The sequence below is a fragment of the Coenobita brevimanus genome, chromosome 18 (assembly GCF_032717465.1).
Source record: "Coenobita brevimanus isolate Jiangsu-jjx chromosome 18, ASM3271746v2, whole genome shotgun sequence".
Classification (NCBI taxonomy): Eukaryota; Metazoa; Arthropoda; class Malacostraca; order Decapoda; family Coenobitidae; genus Coenobita; species Coenobita brevimanus.
This window is the reverse complement of record NC_136971.1, coordinates 9371147-9391132: the sequence shown is the minus strand read 5'-3', so window position 1 is coordinate 9391132 and position 19986 is coordinate 9371147.

The window sequence follows — 19986 nt, the reverse complement described above, 5'->3', positions numbered from 1 at the left end:
AGGAAGGATGGGACAAAAGTGTATTGTTGTGATGAGGAGAGATAGATTGAGATGGTTAGGACGTGTGTAGAGGATGGAGGATGACAATTGGGTGAGGAGAGAGGTGTGAACGTCGGAGGTAGGGTTGCGAGAGGCAGACCGGAAAAGGCCTGGGCCTAGGTCATAGTGTGTGACTTCAGGGATAAGGGAGTGAATAGGGAGGCTGCAAAAGATTGTGCAGTGTGGAGAGCCGCCATTATGTGACCAAGGCCGACGACGCATGCAAGCATGTAAGATTTTTTATAAAAGATACGATACGAACGATTCGATACAGGAAAGGTTCAGGGATCACCATTTTATACAATTTATCTCCTGCCACTTTTGCCTTCCATCTCTATAATATCCCTGGCCATCCTATCGCGTTGACGAATAGGGGAATTTGGAGGAGGAACAAGAACAACAACAATCTACCCTCCTCCTCCCTGCCTGACTTACCTCATGCCCCTCCCCCCCTCTCTCTCCCTCCCTCCCCTCTCTCCCTCTCTCTCTCTCTCTCTCTCTCTCTCTCTCTCTCTTTCCTATCTGTCTGTCTCTGTTCCCGACCCCAACACGTCAGCTAAAAATGATCCACCACATGTGTGTGTGTGTGGAGGGGGGGGTTTGTGTATCAGTATGTGCGTGAACCTGTGTGCGTGTGCATCATTGTGTGCGTGTATCTATGTGCTCTTATCTAAGTGTGCGTGTATCAATGCCTGTGTGTATCAGTTCCTGTGTGTATCAGTGTGTGTGCGTGTGCTAATCAGTGCTTGTATCAGTGTCTGCGCGAATGAATATGCGCGTGCATTAGTGCGTACCTGCTCTGTGTGCGCGTGTCTAGTGTGTACATGCCGCAGCGTGTGCGTACATCGGTGTGTGCGTGCATCAGTGTGTACGTGCTAAGTGTGCACATAGTCAAATTGTGTGTGTTCAGTGTGTACTTAGTCAAACTGTGCGTGTTCAGTGTGTGCGTGTTCAGTGTGTACGTGTTCAGCGTGTGCGTGTTTATTGAGTGCGTGTACGGTGTGTGCGTGTTCAGTGCGTGCGTGTTTAGTGCGTGCGTGTTTAGTGCGTACGTGTTTAGTGCGTGCGTGTTCAGTGCGTGCGTATTCAATGTGTGCGTGTTTATTGTGTGCGTATTTGTGTGCGTGCTGTGTGTGTATTTACAGTGTGCGTATACCAGTGTGTAACTTAAACTGTCTGCATGTTTGTAAGAGTGAAGGTATGAAAAAATTTAATGACGATGACGATGACAATGATGACGATGATGATGATGATGATGATTTTTTTTCTAGTTCTTTTTAATCCGGAAACTTTTATGTTATCAAGGAGGATTCTGTACCCTACTCCTATCACCTTAACTTGGCCCAAATTTTCGTCCATTTGCAGCTTTTCACGTCTAAGTTGCGTCTTTGAAACAGCACTTTTTCGTGACTAACATAATATTCTATTGTTACAACTCAGCATTCGAGATAAAGAGATTGCAATTTTAGGCCAAGTGAAGGGGCTGGGATGGAGGGATGGAGTAGAGAGGTATACGAGAGAGAGGGTGTACGATGAGGGGAGGGCAGCGAAATGGCAGTGTACAGGGCGACATGGAGACGATTTGTCTCTGGCCACTCCTTACGGGTTTAAAGCGTCTGGCTATAGATAAATAGACAATTAGGGTTATCGCTATAGGTGACAATACACGACTAATAAAATTATATCCATTTCCCTTATTTTCTATAATTTCTTTGGCCTACAACGCTTCCTGGCTGACCGTAAGATATCCCCGTGTCCTAATTTAGTCATCTTAATGGCAAAAACAGCAAAACCCAACACTTGCAGCTAGAGGAGAAGACTACACACCATTCCCAAACCAGCAAAACGACGTCTGTTGCCCTCATCTGTTAAATCTGTCTGACCTATGACACTTCCTGGTTGGTAGCAAGATACCTCTGTGTCCTATCTGAATCATATTAATGGCAAAAACAACGAAATTTAACCCCAAAACAGTAAAATTTAACACTTACATCAGGAGACGGAGCCGACACAGCCTCACCCTCTTATCGTCCGAGTACCACTGACTGACCAATGGAATGTCATGCTTGTCCAGCCCAGAAACTCGTGTGAAACTTTACCCAACTACTTTTACAACCCCTAGAGGGCATGGAGGCCCCTCTCATCTTCAGGGTAACGCTAGTATTTTATTCTAGCTAATACAAGAGGCTATTATGCACCTGTGAGCTATTTATAAGTGTCTGAGAGCGTTAATGCTGTAAATATTAACCCTCCAATGATCGTGACAACTCTAGTCCTTTTTTTTTTTTAGACTCCAGACGATTTTATTCAGCTGGGAAAGGGTCTTAGGAGCCAGAGTGCATAAGAGAAAACCGTCGTAAAGGAAGCATCAGGGACCGTAGCAAACAAAGTCAGAAATTATACTTAGATGTTTACCATACTCTATTCACTTTCACTTTGCCTAATATTGCCATCTCCTCACCTTAAATGCTGAGCTGTAAGGATACATTAACACCAGAATATAGAACAATACTCTCTTTTCCTTAAATGAACCCACAATTACCATCTCTCCATCTTGAATGATGAGTTTTAGCAATAGATTAACACCAAAAACATGATGCTTGTCACGAAGAAGTGCTATATAAATGATGTAGTGACATATCATTGTCATTTCCTGGCACTGGGCTACGTGAAATGAATAAAATGACCTACACAGGGATGGAAATCCGGCCCGTGTTAGAGGAAGACCGTTATAGCCACGAAAAGGTGACAGGGAATGGATGCAGAATTACACTTTAACTTGCCCTAAAATTGCCATGGCTCCATCTTGAATGCTGTGTGTGTGTGTGTGTGTGTGTGTGTGTGTGTGTGTGTGTGTGTGTGTGTGTGTGTGTGTGTGTGTGTGTGGGTGGGTGGGTGGATGTGTTGTGTGTAGGGGGGATATGGGGGGTGTATGGTTTGGTGTGGTTGCTGTGTGTGTGTGTGTGTGTGTGTGTGTGTGTGTGTGTGTGTGTGTGTGTGTGTGTGTGTGTGTGTGTGTGTGTGTGTGTGTTACCATGGCAACATCCCCACACCACCACAATTACATACACACATTTCCCCACCACCAACTTCCGTTAGAGAGTACCGTATTGTGTGTGTGTGTGTGTGTGTGTGTGTGTGTGTGTGTGTGTGTGTGTGTGTGTGTGTGTGTGTGTGTGTGTGTGTGTGTGTGTGTGTGTGTGTGTGTGTGTGTGTGTACGAGTGGGTGTGTGGGTGTGTGGGTGGGTGGGTGTGGGTGTGGGTGTGGGTGTGGGTGGGTGTGTGGGTGGATGTGTTGTGTGTGAGGGGGGAGATGGGGGGGTGTATGGTTTGGTGTGGTTGCAATGTGTGTGTGTGCGGGGCCAGTGTGTTACCATGGCAACCTCCCCACACCACCACAAGTTACATTCACATATTTCCCCACCACCAACTTCCGTTAGAGAGTATTGTGTGTGTGTGTGTGTGTGTGTGTGTGTGTGTGTGTGTGTGTGTGTGTGTGTGTGTGTGTGTGTGTGTGTGTGTGTGTGTGTGTGTTAGCTCACTACTCGTCAAAGGACCTTGGTTATACATAAGACGACATGCTATTAAAGTTGCAGCACAAATATAATGTAATTTGCTATGAAGTCAACTTCACTCAAAAGAATGCCACGCTTCTTCTCCCCTTTCCTGTCTCCTTGCCTTGCGTCTGTGTGTCTTCTGTCTGTGTGTCTTCTCTCTGCCTCTGTGTGTGTGTGTGTGTGTGTGTGTGTGTGTGTGTGTGTGTGTGTGTGTGTGTGTGTGTGTGTGTGTGTGTGTGTGTGTGTGTGTGTGTGTGTGTGTGTGACCTAGCCCAGTCAAACTATATAATTATAACCTCACATAATCTCACTTAACCTCCCAATACCTAACCAAAATTATTCCATCCCAACCTGACCACCAAACCTAATAAAACGCAGCCTAACTCTACCTAAAGCGACCTAATTTCACCCAGTTTCACATAACCTGACCATACCTATCCTAACCCAACCCAGTCAAGTCTAAAATAACCTAATCCAAGCCTACCAAACCCAGCCTAACCTAATCTAGTACAACCAAACAAAAACACATCTAAACAAACCTATTCTAACCCAGTCTAACCTAATCTGTCTATACCTAATCCATCTGAACACAACACAACCAATAATGACCTAGTCCAACCAAATCCTGCCCAAAGTGACCTAGCCAAGGTTGATATTGGCTATTCATTCTTTAAGATTTCCATGCCTGTGAAAGTCACACTCAAAGATTCGCCTGTTCTGATTATAAGTGGTTTTGTGTGTGTGTGTGTGTGTGTGTGTGTGTGTGTGTGTGTGTGTGTGTGTGTGTGTGTGTGTGTGTGTGTGTGTGTGTGTGTCACCTAGCCCAGTCTAACTATATATAACCTCATATAATCTCACCTAACCTCCAAATACCTAATCTAAGTTATTTCAACCCAACCTGACCACCAAACCTAATCAAACGCATCCTAACCCTATCTAAAGCGACCTAATATCACCCACTCTCACTTAACCTGACCATACCTAACCTAGCCCAACCCAACCAAGCCTAAAATGACCTAATCCAATCCAACCTAACCCAGCCTAACCTAACCTAGTACAACCCAACCAAAACATATCTAAACAAACCTATTCTAACTCATTCTAACCTAATCTGTCTATACCTAATCCACCTGAATACATCGTAGCCAAAAATGACCTAGTCCAACCAAACCCTGCCCAAAGTGACCTAACCTAGGTTGATATTGGCTATTCATTCCTTAAGATTTACATGTCTGTGAAAGTCACACTCCAAGTTTCTCCTGTTCTGTTTATACGTGGTTTTGTGAGTGTGTGTGTGTGTGTGTGTGTGTGTGTGTGTGTGTGTGTGTGTGTGTGTGTGTGTGTGTGTGTGTGTGTGAGAGTGTGTGTGTGTGTGTGTGTGTGTGTGTGTGTGTGTGTGTGGGTGTGTGTGTGTGTGTGGGTGGGTGTGTGTGTGGGTGGGTGGGTGGGAGGGCTGGTGTGTGTGTGGGGGGGGGTGAGTGGGGGGGTGAGTGGGGGGGTATGTGGGTGTGTGTTTGGGTGAGTGGGTGGATGTATTGTGTGTGTGGGGGGGGGAGATGGGGGTGTATGGTTTCGTGTGGTTGCAGTGTGTGTGTGTGTGTGTGTGTGTGTGTGTGTGTGTGTGTGTGTGTGTGTGTCACCTAGTCCAATCTAACTATATATAACCTCACAATCTCACCTAACCTCCCCATATCTAACACCACACCCTTTAGGTAACACCATGGCCATGCTTCACAGATCACGTTCTAAAGCTTTTTTTTTTTTTTTTTTTTTTTAATGCGAGGAAGAAGGAACCAAAGGCCATGAGCCCGCAGTAACAGTTCCCTCCAAGAGAAAAACAAAATACAATAGAGAGCCAAATTCAAGATCTGTTCATTTTGAGATGCCTGGACACACTGCGTTTGAAAGACTGGAGATCATAGGCAGCAGGAAATACAGACAGAGGGAGACAGTTCCAGAGCTGACCTGTTGCATAAATGAAAGACTGGGAGTAACGGTTAACTCTTGCATTAGATAGCTGGACAGAAAAGGGATGAGAGTTTGCTGCCAGACGGGTGCTACGCGCCCGTCGTAGAAGTGGAGGAATGCAAGCAGACAGTTCAGAGGAGCAGTAACCATTAAAGTAGCGATAGAAAAGAGATAAAGATGCAACAGTGCGGCGAAGAGACAGAGGTTGAAGGGAGTCAGTAAGAGGAGGGGAGTTAATGAGACGAAAAGCCTTTGACTCCACCCTATTGAGAAGAGCTGTATGTGGGGAGCCTCCCCACACATGAGAGTTGTACTCCACACAGGGGCGGATAAAACCCCTGTATAGAGTCAACAATTGTGCAGGGGTAAAGAAAGAGCGGAGTCGGCTTAGCACACCCAATCTCTTGGAAGCAGATTTTACAAGAGATGTAATATGATCTTTCCAAGATAAGTCCTGAGTAAATGAAACCCCAAGCATGTTCAAGGATGATGCAGGATTAAGCTGAATATTATTAAACATTAGTGGGTATACCTGTGGAAGATTTTGTCGGGTTGATAGGTGTAAGAACTGAGTCTTAGATGCATTAAAGACAACCATATTATTTTTAGCCCAGTCAGAGATATGAGCCAAGTCAGACATTAGATGTGCCATAGCCTCATCCCTTGTTTCTTGAAGTAACTGTTGAGATGGGCGTTGCGGGAACCGAGTGGAAAGGTGAAGGGTGGAGTCATCAGCGTATGAGTGGATAGGGTTAGATGTACAGCTTAGAAGATCATTGATGAATAAAAGGAAGAGAGTTGGTGATAGGACAGAGCCCTGAGGAACACCACTGTTGATAGATCTAGAAGAACGATGGCCGTCTACAACAGCGGCTATAGAACGACCAGAAAGGAAGCTAGCAATGAAGGCACAGATAGAAGGATAGAAACCGTAGGAGGGCAGTTTGGAAATTAAAGATTTATGCCAGACTCGATCGAAAGCCTTTGAGATGTCAAGTGCAATGGAAAAGCTTTCGCCAAAGTCCCGAAAGGAGGATGACCAGGAGTCTGAAAGGTAGGTGAGAAGATCGCCAGTGGAGCGTCCCTGACGGAACCCATACTGACGATCGGAAAGAAGGTTGTGATAGGAAAGATGTCTTAAAATTTTTCTATTAAGAATTGACTCGAAAACTTTTGAAATACAGGACGTTAAAGCAATTGGACGATAGTTGGAGGGTTGGGAGTGGTCACCCTTCTTTGGGACTGGCTGAATGAGAGCAAACTTCCAGCAAGAAGGAAAGGTACAAGTTGACAGACAAAGGCGAAATAGTTTGCCTAGGCAGGGTGTAAGCACAGAAGCACAGTTCTTGAGAACAACAGGAGAGACCCCATCAGGCCCATATGCCTTGTTAGTACTGAGGCCAGTGATGGCAGAAAATACATCAACTGAAGAAATTTTAATGTCAGCCATGAGGAAGTCAGAGGGGAAGTGATGGAGGAACAGCACCGGAATCGTCTAAGGTGGAATTGGAGGAGAAAGTCTGTGCGAAGAGATCTGCTTTATCAGTAGAAGAAATAGCTACAGAACCATCAGAGTAGAAAAGAGGAGGGAAGGATGATGAGGTAAAGTTGTTAGAAAGATTTTTGGCAAGGTGCCTGAATGAGCGGGAAGAATTCGAGTTGGAGAGTTGAGAGCATTTAGTATGGATGAAATTATTTTTAGTAGAGCGAAGAACAGACTTAGCACGATTCCGGGCAGAAACGTAAAGATGATGTGATTCAGGGGTGGGTTGGCTCCGGTACCTTTTGTAGGCCCTCTCCTTGTTGCGGACAGCATTAGAACAAGCGTGATTAAACCAAGGCTTTCTTGCGTTAGTCAAAGGATATGAGAAAGGAATGTATGCTTCCATGCCCGAGAGAATAACCTCCGTAATGCGCAAGGCACACTCAGATGGCTCACGGCCATGGAAGCAATAATCATTCCAGGGAAAATCAAAGAAGTACTGCCTGAGGGCCTTCCAGTCCGAGGCTCCAAAATGCCACAGACGACGTTTCCCTGGAGGGTCCACAGGCCGTACCGGAGTGATAGGACAGGTTAAGGTAATAAGGTTGTGATCGGAGGAGCCCAACGGAGAGAAAAGATTAACAGAGTAAGCAGAAGGATTAGTTGTGAGGAAGAGGTCAAGTATGTTGGAGCTCTCTCCAAGGCGGTCAGTGATACGGGTAGGGTGCTGTACAAGCTGCTCTAGGTCATTAAGGATAGAAAAGATGTAGGCTTGTTCACCAGGTGGATCCGTGAAAGGAGAGGAGAGCCAAAAGTGGTGGTGAACATTGAAATCTCCAAGAATGGAGAATTCAGAGAAATGAGAAATGGACAGAATGTGTTCCATCGTAGAAGTAAGATAGTCGAAGAATTTTTGATGGTCAGTAGAATTAGGGGATAAGTAAACAGCACAGATATAAGAGAATGACAGGAAAGCCGAAGCCAGAGTGTGGAGAATTCAGAAGAATCAAGTTCAGGAACACGAGAGCAAGATAAGTCGTTGCGTATGTATACACAACAGCCACCTTTGGCTTTGAAATGAGTATAGAGAAAGTAGGAGGATACAGAAAAGGGTTTGCTGTCAGTTGCCTCAGACAGCTGAGTCTCTGTTAGAAAAAGAAGGTGAGGTTTAGAGGAGGAGAGGTGGTGCTCAACAGAGCGAAAGTTAGATGAAAGGCCGCGAATGTTGCAGAAATGAAGAAGAAAAGAGTCAGACAGTGGTTCCAGGCACCTCGAGTCGTCACCGGGAGAGTGGCAGATGGCGGGGGCATTTATGGTCCCCCCCTCCCTGGGGACTCCGAGGCTGGGTGAATTGACGCCATTTTTGGTAAATTTTGAATAGGAAGTGTAGTGTGTACTGTGCATGTAGTTTGGTGAAGATAGTCAGAGAAATTTGTACTGGAGAGCATGCTGGCCTACTCCCTGTGTAACTGAGACACTGAAAAAGTTCAGCAAAGGGGGATGGTCAGGAACTAGTCCTGAGGGCTGATGAAACGGGAGCTCCAGCACTCCCTGTCATCAGCTATCCATCCACCTCGGGAGTACTGCCCTGCTCGACTGGTGCTACAGTCTACTCCTCACAGTTGCATCCAAAATCCCTCCAGCGGTTCCAACCAGCTAAGAGGTCTAGTGGGAGGCGGCGTGTAGTAGTGTGTGTGTGCGGTCTGTGTGTCGTGGAGACCCCTCGAGACAATACAGATGACACAACTCAGAGCCACTAAGGTGCGTCTGTTACCATCATCACCATTATGTACACTTCACAGTATGTGATTTGTGGAGCGGCATGTGTTAGTGTAATGCTGTACTGTAGTGTGACCTGGGCAGTAAAGGAAGGGGACATTCGTAGGCTCAAACGTACAGAAGTGGCAAAGATTAGGTGGATGTGCAGTGCGTCACTGAGTGTGAGGCCTGGGAGGGCTAGGTTTAAGATGGAGGAGTGTATTGGTGTTGTGATAAGGAGGGGTAGACTGACATGGTTTGGGCGTGTAAGGAGGATGGGGGATGATAATCGGGTGCAGAAAGTGAGAAGTGTTAATGTTCGGAGTGGGTAGTGGGAGGCAGATCGAAAAAAAACCTGCGACGAGGTTACTGAGTGTGACCTCAGGGTTAGGCTAAGGGACTGAATAAGGAAGCTGCCAGAGATAGAACAGCATGGAGAGCCACCATTAGGTGACCAAGCTCGATGCATGCAAGCATGTTGGAGCCTTGAAAACGAAAAAACGAGTCAGCTACCGTTGTCCGCAGTGTATGGGGATGAAGAGCACAGCATGTCTCTTTTACTCCATGCACCAACACACAGCTAACAAGTTTGAGGCAAAGTTGTGACACACACACACACACACACACACACAAACACACAAACACACACACACACACACACACACACACACACACACACACACACACACACACACACACACACACACACACACTTCTAGGGTTAATCCACCTTCTGCACTCCCAGCCCATTTCCCACGTTGCCAGCTTACCTCCAACATGTATAATTCCTTTCCCACATTCCCACCCACTTCCCACGTCCCCAACTCCCCTCCCACTTTCCCAAACCACTTCTCAAGTTCCCAGCTTACTTCCGACATCCCTAATCCCACCCCCTCCCTCTCCAAGGTACACAGGTGGGCAGCATTACCTGGACTACCGTGGCATCTGGGGCAACCTGAAGAATGACTGTGAGGTCTTCGAGACAGTGTCCGGGAATGCATTCTTGTGGAAGGACCCGGGTTCTGGCAGCCAGGACCGAGCGACTTTCCAGACGATTGCTAGCTCTCTGGGTCCTATATTATGTACAGTTTTCTTTAGGAGTCCTTATGGGGTCTTCTTGAACCATCAATTTACTTCTTGGGTCTACTTTTGTTTGCAGTTTTCTTTTGCGGTCCTCTGTTTACCGCAGTTTTCTTTTTGTTTTAGCCTATTTCATCTTGGTTTTCCTGCTTTCTGTCATGCTGTTTTCCTTCTCTTGCTTCATGTACTAATTCTGTGGTCTTGTTTTCTGCCTATCTTTTTTTTTATCCTTGTTTTCTCCTGCAGTTATAATAGGAAGTTAAATGTACTGCTAAACTTTCTTAGAACACTCCAGGTACAGAACTATCTAATGCCACCTGATAAGCGATACGACAAAGTCTGGAAAATACTGATCCAGTAGGCTAATTCAGCAATAAACATGACATCCTATTTGCGTCTCTTTGTCCTTGTCTATGAATGAAAGTAATTCAAACGTTCGACCGAGTACGGTAGGAATAATATTGTGTGGAAAGGTGGTTTGAATTAGTGCCAGTACATAGTAATATCTGTGATATTAATGTTCCATTCATCGCGGTTAAAGTATAGATTTTGCTGATAATCTTACCCAGGCTATGTTTTTACCCAATGACCCATTCTATGTGATACTTTAATTATGGTTTTTCTACTTCCACACGATATTATTTTACGGAAGGCCTTTCACAGTAAAGAGATTAGAGCTCTCCAATGGTCTTTTAATGGCAAGCTTTTTTTTTTTTTTTTTTTTTAAATACTCCCAGACGATCATATCCAAACACCTCTTGGAATTATTGCACTTGCATGCACAAAAACACGACAAAGTGGTATGTTTGGTTCAGTTTGCATGTTTGTCTGTATGTTTAACAACATTATGGAAAACTATTGGATGGAATAGGATCACATTTGCTAGATTAACTGAGGACCATCAGATGAATAGCTAAATATGAGCGGGGGCGAAGCCTTCGCGAGTCTCTCAAGTAGTGGCATTTTCTCGCACATAAGCAGCCCAAACCGGCTCAGCTCGACCGTAACGCTTTTGAGAAGCTTATATCTCAGCAACCACGGGGCCGATCACTGCTTGATTTGCACCATATGTTAGCCCTATTCTTCAAGACTTGTTTGTGACAGGTTTCATCATACCCTGGCGGTGCACGTGGCACGTGCAGCATGTCGAAAATCTTCAAAAGAGGGCCACAGGCCAGACAGTTTGTCGTAGAGGCATAAAACTTGGTACGTAGATAGCTAACACACTCTAGGCATCCTCGGGGTGTAAGGCAACATTTCAATACTTTCGGATCTAAATGGCCTTGCTCGTATTGTACTTCACCGACAAGGGCGCTTTACTGGTCAGCTTCTATTCCTGAAAAACAGCATGGTTCATGCCACTGACATGGTCAGCTCGATTATGATCTAATTCTGACCAGACCTGTTGGAAGGGTTGGACAAGAAAGGGTGAAGTGACTCAATTTCGAGAACAATCAGTCAAAGGTCACAGGACACTCCAACTCACGTCTAATTTGATCTGAGTCAAACTTGGTAGAAGGGTGTGGGTCTATGGTTTGATGAGGATGAAATCATTGTTTAAATCATAGATCACAACCACAGAGTAAGGTCAACTTGATCAATTTTCATGCAGTACGAACCAAACCTGTTGGATGGACTGAGAGTCACCAGCGGGCCATACACGCACAGGCGAGCCCGTCCGATGGCTTGAAGAGGCCGGCCCGTTCAGGCAAACCTGGGAGTGTGTGGGTAGGAACAGGCGCCTGCGCAGGCGGCCTCAACGGTCGTCCTGGTAGCCTATCTGTCGCGGACAGATTTTCGTGGTCAGGCTCCGGTCAGGTTCAGGCAAACTGAGCGTGTATGGGGTACCGCAGGCCGTCAGGCGTCAGTCTTGCGTCAGTTGTGCGGGAGAATTTTGAATCCTCGTACGAACAGCATGTGGCAGTACACCTCAGTGTGGCTGTCAGTCTTTCATGCGGCGAAATAGCACTCCTCATACAGGTATCGTTCTTCTTTATTATTGGGGAAACAGGTGACAACAGCTACATGTAGGAATCCTCGTCCATCCTCAAGTAATTACACGAGTCTTTTTTCTCGCACCTCAGTTCTTTCAACAGAGTTAGATGGGACAATTTACTCCTTCTCATCAACCAGTCTTTTTCCCATTTGGTCCGTTTTTTCCTCCTTTTTCTATTATTTGCAATATAGGCCACGGAAAAGCCCCAATAGCATACAGCTCCAGGTCATCTGTGGGCAATGGAGCATCCATGACCACCCTCACGGCACGGCGTTTCGCTTGCAACTGAGCTGAAACGTGAGGCCGACTGAATCATGTGTGGGCACACAGCATTGTTCGTTGAGGCCGGCCTCTTCAGGCCACCGGACGGGCTCGCCTGTGCGTGTATGGCCCGCTGAAATATTTCAGTTTTGAGAGGAATCGGTCAATAGTCAAGAGCACAGAGAAGGGTCACAGATTTGGTCTTAAGGCTTGTCCACAGTGTACTACGTGGGTACCTTTCGTGTCTGAATGTGCTGCTCATCAGTTTCGAACATGGAGACAAATTACGTTATTAACAGTCGAGCAGAAGCAGGAAGGTATTCCATTTCATCACTTCTGCATGTTTGGTTTCCAACATCTTTTCGATATCTTATTCCAAAACCACAGATGGCCACCGACTGTGTGAATGGGACTTCAAGTGCGATTGCTGCTCTCTTTGAGTGCTTCTTCTTAAAGTAGAACTTTTTAAACAAGGAAACCTATACGACATTCTATCCAAGTATGATTTTTTTTTTTTTTTTTTTTTTTTGGGGGGGGCATTCATTCGTATATTAAATTATACTGATCTTTACCTTTGTTCAATAATACTCTTTCCACCATCTCACATCATTTTTTATTTCAATTCCCATTCACTCTCCCTGGCACTCATTAATCATGTGCGGCTCTTTTACATATCAACCTACCACTCCTTTATTCCTTTCCTTACCTTCTTTGTACCCCTTTTCTCCTCTCTCTTCATCTCTCGCATTTTTCTTCACTTTCTCCACCTTTTCCTCCTCGTTTTCACATTTCTCATTCCCATTTTCTTCTTGCAACTTCGATCTTGTCCAGGCTCTCCCCTAATCCTCCTCAAGTATTAAGTCATGTAACACAATGGTTAAAGCTTTGCTGTCTGGACTGTCAAAAATAGAGTCTTGTTATATTTCTGACAGAAATCTTCTCTCCTCAGGCAATGGAGACTTATGATATTTCTGACTGAAGCCTTCTTCTCTCCTCAAGCAACGGAAAGGAGGGTTTATTCACACAGGTCACATCAGACAATGTAAAACTGCAGAATTTTTTATCTGTTAATTCACTGACCTTCATGGGCACCTTTTTCCATTTTATTCTTGATATCCCCCGATAATTTTATTCAGCTTGGGACAGACTATATAATCAACCTGGAAGAGTTAAATATTTTTAATATACCCCTTCAGCACCAGAAGCTTTTCCGAAGATGAATGCAGTTGTCTAGTTCTGTAGCTGCAAGACTAAACTACAAATAACATGAGGATTGAAGGGACTAGGTTTTCATCCTAACTGTTTGGTATTGCTGTGTGGGACCACAAGACTGATGGACAAAAACAAAAATCTTGCTTGTATCATTACTTCCACATTAATGAAACCATAATTATCAAGAACATTATCCTGCTTACAAAACTATCACACTAAATTCATTCCCGTTATTTATCCCTGCCAGTAGCTAGTCTGACTGGGGAAACAGAATATTGTTCGCATAGCTCCTGAGTTAGAAAATGCGACGAGGAAAGACAGGAAACCATCCTATCACACTTTTATTTGTGTAATGGCTTTCTCTCTTCTTGTTGGCGTGTACTGAGGACAAAGTGCCTTGTTCTGGATCTCTTCACTACATATGAAAGTGGGACATTGTGTTCAAACGAGTTACAGTAGGATGAATGATCATGTCTGAGTGAATCAGAGAAGGTACTTAATATACCTCCACCTGACTGGACACCTATTACAAGTAGCTGGTCACTCCTTATTTAAAAGTCTAGAATCTGTGCTGGTAAAATGTTACTTTAGGTGAAAGTTTTTGGTGACATGCTTCTGGTTTATGAATGAGAACGGATGGATGAGTGGATGAGCAGAAGGTGCAGATTCATCTGCTCCTTTACACTGAAACCACTTCACAGTGAAACGGCTTTAAATGAGGATTAACTGTACTTATGGTGTGGCTGGTCTCTTTAATACAAAGGCAACTCAACACATGCAAAGTTAGCCATTTTTTGCATATCTTGAAAGGTAGCTGTTTGAAAGAGCTACATGACAACTCATCATTGGGGAAGTAATTCATTCTTGCCTGACGCATAAGTGCACTGTATTATGAGGGTGGTTTTTGGTGTATTGGAAAAGGAGAGGGTGAGGAAAATGTTGGAAGAGACTGCGAGGAGGAATCTGTGCATGTCACCAATGGTACCTCAACAGGGTGTAATCATGTGCCCTGTACTATTGTGACTCCTAGATACATACTTAAAGAACATATATAAATAATGAACTATGAAAAGATCTTCTACACTTTGATTCTGTATGAAATCAAATAATAATTTTCCTAAATGAGTTTTGACATTTCCAGTCACAAGTTTCCAGTGCATTCATATAATAAATTACATGGAATGGAAACATGATAATGCCTTGTTAAACTTAGTCCATTTATTTACAGATATTTAACATATTATACACATACATAACTAATATAAGAGGCTAGTGCACAAGGACTGGCAAGTATGTGTACCCCAAATGTTTACAAGTCAACATAACTACTGTTATAAGTGGATAATATCACGGCTGCCATACCAATATTTTTGACACAGCACTTTTATTCAACTCATACTGAATACTAAGTTAACAGGAAGACATCATCATAATATTGGCTTGTTTGATTTTGAGGGAAAATATAAGGTGTGGGTACTGCATGAATTAAAACAAAAAAAATAATAATCCCTCTCAGACTACTTTCAAAAAAGAAAATAAAAACTAATTTCAACTACAAATCTACCTCTCATTAAAATATAATTCCTACGAAAATGGAATGCTTGGCAACCAAAATGTACTTGTGATTGTGAGGTGGCACATATAGTCCTTTGACCAGAAAATAATAGAGACCAAGTAAGAATCAATTATATGACCGACTCTGGCATGTTCAGTAAAAGTGCCACCAATTCATCACAAGGTAACTATAGCCAACACTTTCTTCACTGTTTTTGGCTTTGGCATATGCTTGTTCACAGTCAATAAGCACTACTGATTTGCATCACCTTGAAAATGGGGGCTACACACTGCTTAATGTTAATACGGTATTCCTAATCCAACCCGGAGAAGATTTTATCAAAAGCATACACTACTACAACACGGTCACAGCAGCAAAATAGTAGGTGCTTAGTATTAGCAGCTCAATTTGTCAGCATCATCATTTAAGTTATGCCCAGATGTATCCCTGCTGACACTACCACTACAGATATGCACAAAGTCTGAATGGGACTCCTCTCTCTCAACTACGATTTTCTTAAACATAACTTTGGAGAGATAGGTGATTCCTGAAACTGGTTAAGTCCAAAGTCATGGCAGACTACTCCACATAACTCATTCAACTCTGCAGCTCAATAACTCATCAATTATTTATCATATTTCATTACTATCCTAATTAAGCAATACACCAAAGCCAAAATAATATGAGAAATGGCATCAGCCAGTACAGAAGTGCAGAACGGTCACAAAGGGGCACAACATACTGCAAGATAAGTATTACACCATCACATAGTAAGAACCTGCTGTTACTTGCAATTTAAATTTTGTGAAAGTTCTAAATAGCATCACATGAGCCATATAAAGTGCTTTACCTGCACTTAAGCAAAAAAAATTTAATAGTTTCAATTCACAAGACTTGGCAATGATGGCAAGAGATATATGACTGGGACATCAAAGCATCTGATTTATATGCAGCAAGCATCGGTCACTGAGGAAATGTCACATATCAATTTACAATACAGAAAATATGGAAATTAATTAAATATCTCTACTTGCATTTTCTGATCTCCATTAACAGAACAAATAAACTTTTATTGAAACTACTGCATTTACTGAGTAACCATCACAAATTTGTCACATAAGATAGTTATACTGTATGAGTTTTAATCATCACAGGCAAAAAATAAGGAAAGAAAAATCCACCTGAGAATACGATGTTCATATATATATATCTAAACATGTATAATTACTGGAAATATCCTTATAAAGACAATCTGCAGGATCACATAAGATATATATTACTGTACAAAACATTACATGGAGAAAAATATTAATTCATCTGAACTCTACACAAAAAATTTCAATATTTCAACACAGCTCAAAATCTGACACTAAATGTAAGCTGTAAGATACAATGCACTGTACCCAGTTCATCTATCACACATTTTAATCTAACATAAGGTTGACATCTCATCACCCTACTTTAACCGAGACCGATTCACACCAATTTCACAGCCTAAGTATTGTCTATGTCCACACTGGGCTGAGGCTGCTGTCTACACCTGCTTAACTCTTTGCTTTTTTTCTCATACTCAAAAACATGCCAGCAGGGGAGTAATAAAAATAATGGGTAAACAAAAGTTTTAAAAAATTACATCTCTAGTATTTGGGAGTTCTATAAAAAAAAAAAAAAAAAAAAATCCATTACTGTTAATCTTGTTAGATCACAGCAAGAGAAAGAAGTAACACCAGCAGAGTGACAGACTTCCATTAATTTTCTTGTAGCATGTGCTTTATGAAAGGCAACATCATTAAATACAACAGTCCAAATAATGTACACCTGGTTTTCTTCAATCAATCAATACTGTAAAAGAAAGGGGATGAGACTAACTTTCCATTCCTGTTCTACACTGATACACGAACTGTCCATAAAGAAACCTAAAATTTGCAATCTGGAAGCAACATATACCAGTATAATTTCTTATTACAAACAAAATCCAAATAGAGAATATACTGCTGCATAACTTAGCATAACTAATTAAATATGGTCCTCTTCTCTCAAAAAAGGTCAACAACTAGTCATTTATCATCAGACTTGAGGCTGTGTTGTCAATGAACCCCAATATTTTAGGAGTAATTCAAGCCAAACCGAATACAGGTAAACCCCAACCACCAAATCCCTCACACCCTTCATGCTCATACAGGACTAAGTATTATTATTCATACTGCAGGCTTCACATCACTAAATATGCAAATCTATATGTATTTAAACTGGGTCTACTTGCTCATCTCAATCAAACCTTATGAGAAGCTTCTGCTATGACTTCTAACACCAAGAGGATCAAGTGTTCTCTGTTAATGTGTAAATGTTCCTTAACTGTAGCTTTGGTCTATTACATTCACACTCTCAAACTTTACTCTTGTTCATATATATATATTATCTTCAGTAAAATTAAATCTCATTATACATGCATATGATATATATACATATTATACTGTACTGTATGTGTAAATACATATCTCATTTGGGAAACTGTGCCTATATCTGTTAAAAGTGTGTGTATTAACTAAACAACTAACTGGGGGTGTGAGGATTTCATAAGGCTTGTTGAGCAAAGCAATATGACTAGCATACCAGGAGTTAAAAGAACATCCCACTTTCTCTCAATGCAACACGATTGCAAGTTTCTTAAAACCAAGGATGTGAGCAACTCCCACTGTAACATGAAGTTAACTACCTTGTCATATCACATGGTCTGGGTTTTGAGCCCCCAAGTAAACCACTTACAAGTACTACAAGAATAAATATTGGTACATCAACAGCCTGAGTACTGCAAATCTTGGTCAACATTAGCACAGTACTGATCAACTGCACTGACAAAAATCTGCTACAAAGGACTCTCAGTGGGGCAGGAAGTGTACAGTATAGCCATCTGGAGGGTATAAGACATCACTACAGCAACTAAGACACAGATGCTTCCTATTATGTTGCCGCATGTAATTTTAACAACTTCTTTCGCATATTCACTCGCATTAGGGCCACTTGTACTTTGATCAGTCACTCGTTATCACACTAGAGCTCCATGTACTCACACCAGTTGCTCAACATTTGCTTACATCAAAGCCATAAATCGTTTATCAATCTCCACTAAAGTTTCTTCTTCACATTTCAGGCAATGTAGCTTAACACTCTCAAAATTTCTTGCATCAGTTGCACACAATTTTACTCATAATCACATTAGTCAAATATTTTTTTCAGTCTCTCTCTCTCTCTCTCACACACACACACACACACACACACACACACACACACACACACACACACACACACACACACAAACACGCACACATACAAACATGCACACACACAAACATGCACACACACACACACACACACACACACACACACACACACACACACACACACACACACACACACACACACACACACACCACTGTCACTGGATTCAAGAGTAAATAGGTAACTAGCATACCTACAGGAGGAAAATTAACATTTTTGTCACTCCTAACACTACCTGACATCAAACGCTTTTACAAAATCTGTAAAGGAAAAATAATCAATAACAGATCCATGATATTGAAAAATAGCTTATTTACAGTTAACTATCACTGTTCCAACAAATATGTACAATAGCCCAATCAGCACATAATCTCAAAAAAATAATTTCTTTCCTTACATCTCTTTATACTCTTCAGCAAGCTGCAGCACCAAATGATACTGAAACAAGCTGGGAGACCACAACACAACATACAATAGGGCCTTGCAGACTCTCAGGAGTACTTCAGAAATACACAAATACTGTACAGCACTATAAGTAATTTTTATGGCATGAAAATGATCTTTGTTTCACAAAATATAACTCAGCTCTGGGACCCAATTTGTAAACTCATACACCTAATGGAACATAAACAGAACCCACTTAATGTAAAACAAGAATCAAATTTCAGACTGCATAACAATTTACATTTCATACTGAATAACAATTTACAGGTACGCTTCACAGTACAACTTACGTACACCACACTGACCTTTCCTAACACACAACTGCTTCCAACAGACAACTCTTAATCACTGCATAGCATGGCAAAGGATAAGAACAAGTACTGTATGTACCTCCAAGAAGCTGAGTACCTTTCAGAATAGTCTATGTGACAAGAAAACAATTCTATTCTGATTCTGGGTAAGCATAATCACAAGACTTGTTCTGTGTATCTGTCAACAGGATTCTTAGGTGATGGTCGCCTCTGTGAAACTGAATCCTACTAACATTCAAATGTTCAGCACATCACCCTGAAGTTGAATAACTACAACCAAACATGTAAAGGTGCCTAACATCATACTGTTGGACCTCCTGGGTGTGTGGTGAAGCTAGAGAGGACCAACCCAGCTCAAAACACTGAAGACATCTGGCATCAACTACACACCAAAATAAACAAGTCATCACTAAAACATGATATTTTGTGCCAAAGCTGAGTATTGCCTCTTAGTATATGATGGCTTTGACACACCTGCACATGATCTGAGTTATGTCATCCTTCCTGCAACTCTGTAGGTATATTCAAATGCCCAGTTCCAGTAAAAAAATCATCAACAGTGTGATATACAAGAGTTACCTACTACCTACCTACGGCATAACATCATATCCAAGTAGCTTATATACAGTAGCAGTAACACACACCACACTACCACATCCTGGCTCAATCATAGTCTTTCAATCCTGTCAAGATCCACATAATCTTTATTCCCCCCTAAGATATTTTCTCCAAATATGTTCTTCAACCACATTCACTTAATGGCTTCTCTTCTGCCCTCACACTGCACTGTATTACAGTCTGAAATGCAAATCAAAATGTTGGAAATTTTTCACTTTTTCAGTTAAGTCAGCAACTAGTCAAGCCATGATAAAAAGTCAGAACATATCAAGTTTGCAAATACATGGCTCCCTAAAATGCTTCATTATTTCTACTGTATACTTCAAAAAATAAAAACTCAAAATCACAAAGCCTGTCATATTCAAATCACCCATACAGCATTTCCACTGCAACCCAACTGAACCTATTCACTGATGCTCATAAAA